Below are 9,189 nucleotides of genomic sequence, written 5' to 3'. Positions count from 1 at the left end.
CTGCAGACTCCAGGGACTCCATATACTGAGCCCCAGCCCCCACATCTAGTAACACATCAGCCTCCCCCTCTTCAGGCATGCTACAGACAGGTAAGACACAAGTCTCCCTGTCATGATGAGCCTTCAACATATTGACATGAAATACTTTGTGATGCTTGGCATGTTCACCTAGAGTCACCACATAGTTAACATAATTTAGCCGCTTGTGCACAGTGTATGATCCCTCCCATGCGGCCTGTAGTTTGTTCTGTAACGTAGGGACCAACACCCAAACCTTTTGCCCCTCTTCATAGGCCCTCAGTCTGGCATTATGGTCATACCAGACCTTCTGGTTGATTTGGGCCTGGGTCGCATTCTCATGGGCAAGGTTGCTTAATTTTTGCATTCTGTCCCGGAGTCGCAGTACATATTCAACCACTGGGACTCCTGTATTGTTGGGATCACCCTACCAACAGTCCTTAATCAAGTCCAGGGGTCCTCTGACCCTCCTCCCATAAACCAGTTCGAAGGGGGAGAATCCTGTGGAGGCCTGGGGTACCTCTCGGTACGCAAACAACAGATGAGGAAGGAAACGCTCCCAGTCCCTTCCTTCAGCTTCCACCAGCAGTTTCAGCATTTGTTTTAATGTCCCGTTGAAACGTTCGCAGAGTCCATTTGTTTGGGGATGATAAGCGCTGGCCACAACATGCTGCACCTGTATTTTTTCGTAGAGACTCTCCATCAAGTTGGACATGAATTGGGTTCCCTGATCGGTTAACATCTCCCTGGGAAAACCCACACGAGAAAACACAGTCAGTAAAGCATCCGCCACCTTGACCGCTCGGATGGAGGACAGTGCCACAGCCTCTGGATATCGTGTAGCATAGTCCACCATTGTGAGGATGTACTTTTTGCCCGAACTGCTAGCTATTGCAAGTGGCCCTATTCTATCCACAGCAACTCGCTGGAACGGCTCATCAATCACTGGCAGGGGTATCAATGTTCTTTCTGTATAGTCCCAGACTTTCCGACCCTCTGACACACTACACAGGATCGACAGTAGTTGGCTACATCCGTCCCCATCTTTGGCCAATAAAAGTTATGAGCAAGGCGAGCTTTAGTTTTTTGTTCTCCAAGGTGTCCGGCCAGAGGAATTTCATGAGCAATTCTCAATAATTGTTCCCTAAACAGATAAGGAACCACCAGCCGCTTTTCACAGTCCCAATGTTCTGTGTTATCAATGGGGAGAGTCTCTTTATACAGTCTGCCCTGCTCCCAGTAGATTCTCTCTTTGTCAGAAGCAGTAGGGGGTTGGTCAGCAAGACATCGGAGCTTCTCCAGACTGGCATCTGCCAGCAGGGCCTCCTGGAAGCTCTGGCTGTCAGTCTGCAGGCCCTGGCCTAGTGTGAACACCAGTCTCTGGTCGGAAGCAGAGTCTTCCGGGTCTGTGGTCAGGGACCTCAGTGGATCTGGCATGTGAGGGAGCTCCTGGGCCAGAGGAGGGCCCTCCTGTTCTGGCAGTTCTATCTGAGACTCATCCTCTAGTCTCTGGGGTTGAGTCTGAGCCGCTGCCTGCCTCCGGGTCACAGCGGCCACATACGTACAGTCCTGCACATGGGTACATTTTCCCTCTTGGCACAGGGTCTCAGGTGGGACACGGGCTTCCACCTTCTCAGTAGCATTTACGTTCAATGGAGGAATATAGTGGGACACCATCCTTCCCAGGTCGGTGCCTAGCCGCACATTGGTGGGAATAGCCTCTGATACTCCCACTTCCCTTACTCCCTTCCCTGCTCCCCAGTCCAGATACACACGGGCCATGGGCACGGCAGGGCTGACCCCTCCAACCCCGGTGATAGACATAGTCTTTCCTGGTATGATATCTGCAGGGTTTACCGTTTCGGGACGCACCAGAGTTACTTGTGCTCCAGTGTCTCTGAGACCAATGGTAACTTTATCGCCAACAGTGACAGGTTGACAGTTCTCATCAGTGCCGGCCACAAATAGGACAGAAGGTGGGGGCCCAGACGGCTTTGTGGTGGTAGTGGGGTGTTTCTCCCTATCCGGGCAGACTGCACTAACATGTCCCACTTTCTTGCACGTGAAGCATTGGCGTGAATCACCTGAAGGATATCTGGTCCCCGGGGCCCCATAGGAGATGGGTTTGGACAGCACTGGTGACCGGCTGGCAGAGGGGGAGGGGTCCCCATTTGGCTTACCTCCCTTCCAGCTGAATCCCGATGGCTTCCGCACCTCCGGCATCCTGTTGGCCACGTAGCGGTCCACAATCCTTGCAGCCTCATCCGCAGATTGTGGCTCTCGATCACACACAAATTGTCGTACATCCGTGGGGCACATATGGAGAAATTGATCCTTGACCATAAGATCCGTTAAGGCCTCGAAGCTGCTAACAGAAAGTCCCCTGATCCATTGGTGGAAGGTGCTCCTCAAGGTGCTCACAAAATCTGCATAGCTGTCAGCTGACCACGTTGTAAGTTCCGAAACTTTCTCCGATACACTTCTGGGGTTAGGTTGTATTTCCTGATCAGAGCCTCTTTGATTGCCTCATAGTTCCCATCCAGGTCGGATGGGAGGTCAGCAAACACCTCCGCAGCTTTGCCTCTCAACCCCGGGGCTAGGTACAGCGCCCATTGCTCAAGGGGTAGATGATATTGTTTGCAGGTTTTCTCAAACCCCCGAAGAAAAGTATTCAAGTCCGTGTCCTTCTCCATCACAGGGAAGTTTTCCAAACGTGGCCTCCTTGGATTTATGTCCTGGGAGGGGGTTAGCTGAAGATTGCTACCCCGCTCTACTTGGGCCATCCGGAGCTTGAACTCTCTCTCAGCCTGGCGTTCTGCAGCAGCCGCCTCTCTCTCGGCTCGGCGTTCTGCAGCCTCTCTCTTGGCCCGGCGTTCTGCAGCCCCTCAGTACTGTAGAACAAGCTGCAGGTGCAGAGCGGGATCACTTGTTCCCAGCTGTTGTAAGGCCATTTGTAACGTAAAGTCCACAGGCTCCTCAGAACTGGTATTGCTGGCACCTTCAGAGGACATCTCCGGTGCAAAGACTGGCATTTCTGGGCCTCTCGGAGGTGGACTCTCTCTTTGTCCGGCTGCTTCAGCATTTTGCGCCAAGTCGTGCTCCGCCAAGTTGTGCATCAGCATCTCCTTGGATCTGTCGGTGGTCTCTATTCCTCTTTGCTCGCAGAGGTCGATCAGAGCATCCTTACTCTGCTTCTTGTATCGGGCTGCCACATTAATGAACAGCCTTTGCCAAATAAAAGCTAGAAAAGAAAAACGGGGAAGGGGAAACTGTTTGCAAGTCTGTCTAAGTAAGCACTGAGCCGAATCTTGTAGAACTGGTGGCTCCTCGTAAGGACACCAATTCTTTAGTACAGGGAATAATTTCTTAAACCCTGCACTAATGCGCTAATAGAAATAAATTCTATCCCACCAGATACATATCGTGACTTGGGGTTGCGCCTGCAAGGGTTAATCTCTCTCCTCTCACTCAATCCAGCACTCGACCTCTATCCTATGCTGAAGGGAGCATCAATCACACCCCAACTCAGACTGTGCACTCCGCTTCACACGGTGCCACCACCCACCAGATTTGGGGCCGATGGGTCCCCTAAACTAAGACTATTGGACAATCAACAACATCACACCCTTCCTAGGGTTATGGGTTCTTTAGCGCATACAAGATCCAGGCTTATTAAAGTTTTAAGCTTTAATAGAAAAGGTACAGTGCTTATAATAAAAAGATATAAAAAATAGAAATAAAAAGTGACATACAGATATGCAAACAGTATGAAAATAAACAGAACTTACAGAACCCTAAACTTGGTCTTCTGTAGCCCGATGGGGAAGGCGGGAATATGGGATGATGATCACAGCAGTGCTCGGCTGCCCCATCTCTGTGACCAAAAGATTTTAGCCTGGAGGATCCAGTTATAGACCCAGACTGGGGGTCAGATTTCTACACCAGCCTTCCATTTAAACATTCTAATTCTGGGTCTATGATTGGACCCTCACTAATTTAGCCGTGCATATATTATGTTGTACAAATGTTCCTTGTCTCCTCTAACTAAGTCTCTTGAACTTTGTTTGAAGTTCACTATTTGAGATGGCTTCTCTCTCTTATCAATTCTCTTCCTCTTTGAGGCTCCCTCTAGGTGTGATTTATTGCCCTGGTGGTAGGACGCCCCCTGGGAGTAGGACGCCCCCTGGGGAGACGGGAGTCAGTGTGACTGGGAAGATGACTTGTGCTTAGATTGTGACCTGTGTGTGTTGTTGAGTTAACCCTTAGCTTGTATCCAATCCCCTCAGATACATATTTCACTACAGGATTGTACATGCGTTTTCCTGCCGGGGACATGCGGAAATGGAGCGTTATTCACTAAAATTTCCGCATGCGGGTTGACAAGCGCTTTCCAAGCGATTAGCATCACTTGGAAAGTGCTTGTGACAACTAGGTCACACTATATAAATCCATGCAAACGGCATGGATTTATATAGTGTGACCAGAAAGAGTGGTTAAAAATAAAAAAATAAATATATACTTACCCTCCGATGGCCCGCGCTGGCTTGCTTCGCTCGGTCCCGGCTGCCGGCAGCGGTGGATTGAAAGACCTGCCGACGTCAGCGTCGCGTGACCCGTCACATGACTCTGACGTCAGTGCAGGTTCTTCAATCCACTGCGAAGTGCCGGGAAGCAAGGAGGAGCGGTGCGCGGGCCGCCAGAAGGTAAGTATACATTTGTTTTTTATTTTATTCTTTTTTTACAGATTTTTTAATGGTACCTGGGTGTGGAGGAGACTCTTCTCTCCTCTACACCCGGGTACCATCCGCACATTAGAACGCGCCAATTACGCAAGTACAGATGCAGTCTTGCGGAATTGGCGCGTTCTAATGCAAGTCAATGGCGAAAACGCAGCACTTCCGCAAAATAATTGGTAGTGCTGCGTTTTTTTCCGCAATGATAATCCACAGCGGAAATTTCCGCAGCATGTGCACAGCACATGCGGATCATCATTGGGGAACATTGCTGCCCTTCTACCAAGCGTTTTTAATGTGTTTCCGCCGCTGCAAAAACGCTGCAGAAACGCATTAAAAACACATCGTGGGCACACAGCCTTATAGGTTTTGAGCATGAATTTATAGTGGATGAAGTCCTCTGCTAAAAGAGATTTTCTCCACTGCCGCTCAGCACACCTAGAGCAACACTGAAGAAAGATTGTTTGCATTGTGTGCCAGGGCTGCCGTTGTCTGTGTCGGGTCTTTCTGCGTGTAGGAGATGCGGCTTCATCTAGGGCACTCTTAAGTGTATTATTGTAGTGTGACAATGCTAAGTCTGGACAGGAGAGGGAGGAGATGGGGGCTAAAGATGTGTGGAGATTGTCCATAAGCTGCTGGGTATTAATGGTACGTGTATTCCTATAAGTGTGGTAAGTGGGGATGTACCGGGTGAGGAGACGGTTCTTGACAGAGAAGGAAAGAAGGTTGTGGTCAGAGAGCGGGAGAGGGGAGTTAGTAAAGTCATGCAGCGAGCATAAACGGGAGAAAACCAGGTCCAGAGTATTCCCGTCTTCATGCGTAAGAGAATGAGTAAATTGTGAGAGGCCGAATGAGGAGGTTAGAGAGAGTAGATGAGAGGCAGATTGGTAGAGGGGATCATTGATGGGGATATTAAAGTCTCCTATGATGATGGTGGGGATGTCACAGGATAGAAAGTGAGGAAGCCAGGTGGCAAAGTGATCCAAGAACTGGCGGGAGGAGCCTGGAGGGCGATACACAACCACCACTCGCAGGGAGAAGGGTTTGAAGAGTCTGACGGTGTGCACTTCAAAGGAAGGAAACATGAGTGAGGGAACTGGTGGGATGACCTGGAAAGCACATTGTTGTGAAAGGAGCAAACCAACACCTCCACCCTGTCTATTCTCAGGTCTGGCAGTATGTGAAAATTTCAGCCCACCAAATGAGAGAGCAGCAGCTGCGGTGGTGTCGGAATGCTGGATCCAGGTTTCTGTAATAGCCAGAAGGTTAAGAGAATTAGAGAGAAAAAAATCGTGAATGTAAGTTAGTTTGTTACACACAGACCGTGCGTTCCAGAGAGCACAATGGAAAGCGATAGGAGAGGGCATGCACTGAATGTTAATAAGATTAGCAGGGTTTCTATATGCAGCTGGAGGAGAGTGGTGTATGCTAGTGGAGGGAGGCCCAGGGTTGGGGGGAGATGTCGCCAGCGACTAGTAGAAGGAGAAAAAAGAGAAAGAGCAGGTGGTACAATGATTTGTATGAACGTTTTGAGTGCTGTATGGAGGTGGTGGATGGTTTGAAGTGGGTGAGAAAGGTCAGTAGAGCCTCAGAGTTATACATGGGAGAGGGGAGAAGGGAGGGGTGGATATGGAGTGAGTGCACAGAATGTGTTAAAGGGCGGACGAGATGTGAGAAAGCAGAAGTTAAAACAAGTAAGAAGCAGATTCCTATGACCAATGCCTAATGCAATACATCTGACCAAGAAGCAGCATGTTTGTATGAATAGCTTATACACCTTGCCTGTCTCCTGCCCAACTGCCATTGTATAACTGCTTATTAAACACACTTTAAGCTATTGCACTTAAAGTCTGTTGCACGCGTGACCCAGCACGCGTCTTATCCTGAGCCAGAGCTGAATATATATGAATTGAAATGTCTGCTAGCATGCAGCACCAATTGGCCAATCTGCGTAATTAGCCAATTAGCACAAGGCCAGAGCAGGCAATGCTATGCAGGGTAAACAAACAAATACACAACAGAGGGCATAAAACAGTGAAAAACAAAGCTTTGAACACTTCAAAACAGAGCCAAAATATATATATATCATAATACCACCATGCTGTTCCAAATGTCATAATACTGCCATACTGTGCTAAACAGTACAAGCCATTGTGTAAGGACTGTTGTCAGTAGATACGTTCTCTCCTATCCATCTTTATGTAGGATGAGCATCCGCAGTTCCTCCTTTACTTTCCCTATAAGACATCTAAGATGTTAGAATGACGCTACAGATATGTGACTCCGCACAGGGAGAAGATTGCTGTGTTTTCTGGATGCCATGTTGGCATATGAGCAAGCAGGGACATTACATTTTGTATTGCAAAGTGGGTGGTAATAATACCCCTTTAAATTGCAGTGCCCCAGTCCAGTTGCCCCTTTTGCCCATTGTATCGTCCATTCCTGAGTTTACTGTAGTATAGGTCACTGTTTTATCACCCTAGCTTATATATGCTGGGAGGTTACATTTTGTGGCCCTATTATTGGGGCCCACAGACAGCGAGGCCTCTGCCCCCACAGCCGGCTCCTGTTCCTGCAGTCCTGCGTTGAATCCCCGGACCGTGCTCCTATGAGGACAATGGGGTCTACACTTCCCGGGGGTGATGCGGAAGCCTCAGGCTTGTTTTACAGCCAGACTCGGGCATTCCAGAGCCGCGGCCAACGTTCCTCCCGGCACACGCCATTCTCCTCCTGAGTCTAGTTCAGTCATGTTGTCATTCAGCGCCGAAACCTCAGGATATCACATACAGGAACTCACAGCTTCTTCATGTGACACTGATCCATTCTGCCGCCATTAATAGCAGGATGCTGGCAGTCCTCGCAGGAACCACCATTCCTTAGATTTGTGATAATACATCCACGGTGAAAAAGATAAAGGATGAGGAAAGGATCTATTCTGGGCAAGCAGTGGCCTGGTCAGAAAACGACATTCCTTCGTAGATAATCAAGCATGGAGGACATCCCTAAGCAGGACGTCAGTGGGACTGATGGAAATAGCCGAGCGATGTACTCTTCCTTCTCTACCACACCCATAGGCAATGAATGGAGCGGAGGTTGGCATGTGCACCTCCCTGTATTCTGGACAGAGCTCTGCATGGGATCCCTGATGTCAGGTATCTCCATAGGACAGGGCGACCCCCACTGATTAAACAGTTAAACAGTGACGGCTAATCCTAAAGACAGGACATCCATTGTTTTGGAGGATTCAGTGTGATATGTTCTTAAGAAAGGCTTAAGGTGAGGAAGATCTATCGTCAGCGATGGTGATCACCCAGGACCATTGCTGCCACCACCAGCGCCCCATACTCTGCCGGTGAGGTGGCCTCTTGGACATAATGATTCCTGGCTGTATGGGTCTGACAGATCGCTCTGGGCTTACACAGCCATATATCATCATAGCACATCTGTAATATTACTTTTTCTCTTCTTTCTCTCCATCGTGTGTAGATAAACTACAGACTCCGATCAAAGAGGAGAAATCCGAGGGATCCATTCATTACAGCAGTTTAAGAGCGACCTCGGCCAAGAACAGCAAAATTCTGGAGGACGTCAACACCAGTTATTTTGCCGGAACCGAAGTGAGTTCTTCCATCTCTGAGATACAGACGGTAGCGCTTGGTAAATGTCAGCAAATGTTATAATAGTGGCTTAGTACTGCTGGAAACCAGTGGCCGAAGGAGCACAAGCAGGAACAGCAAGCGTTAGTAGAAGTTCTTGTAGTTAGCAAAAAGAAGTTGTAGGAAACAATCCATAGATAGGTGAGAACAATCTAGGAGACAGAAACTAGGCTAACAGCTAGACACAATACTCAAGCAATGAGTGAGAGATCCATACAGCTTTAAGTAGACCTAAACAGGAAACAAGATGGATCCCACAGGTTCAGAATCTGCCATCTTAGCCAAGGGCAATTACAGAACACAACAGCAGCCTTCAGTGGTAAGGAGTGGGATTGCAGCACAATTAAGGTGAACAATAGCAGCCACTAGTGGTCAAACTGTAGAAGTACAACTGGAATCCTGACAGCAAATCACACAAAATAAATAATCCACAGAAGGAGATAATGTACAGGGGCTTTACATCATGATAAAATCCTGAAAATATTTGTGGTCAGCAGCACATCCATCATAAGTAAGATCAATAAATCGTAAAGTGGACAATTATTTATATATTAGAAAGGGATATACGGATAATTCTGCTGCTGATCAAGAAGATATCCAATGGAGATGATGGTGTTGAACAAAGAGCCGTTTTATTAATTAACGCATTTCAGAGTTGAATAAACTCCTTCATCAGGAGAAAAACACAATGACTGCAATGACTGAAACGCGTTGATTAATAAAACTGCTCTTTGTTCAACACCATCATCGCCATTGGATATCTTCTTGACCAGTAGCAGAAT

At 48.2% G+C, this 9,189-nt stretch overlaps 1 pseudogene; it reads right to left on the bottom strand.

The window, feature by feature from the left end:
• Positions 1-975: 975 nt before the first annotated feature.
• On the bottom strand, positions 976-8,228 carry LOC141157704 (uncharacterized; annotated as a pseudogene).
• Between the last annotated feature and the right edge of the window lie 961 nt (positions 8,229-9,189).

The sequence above is a fragment of the Phyllobates terribilis genome, unplaced genomic scaffold, assembly GCF_046119375.1.
Source record: "Phyllobates terribilis strain yellow unplaced genomic scaffold, ASM4611937v1 Scaffold_8__6_contigs__length_399053987, whole genome shotgun sequence".
Taxonomy (NCBI): Eukaryota; Metazoa; Chordata; class Amphibia; order Anura; family Dendrobatidae; genus Phyllobates; species Phyllobates terribilis.
Note: the sequence above shows the minus strand (reverse complement) of the source record. Positions and strands in the feature narration are given on the sequence as shown.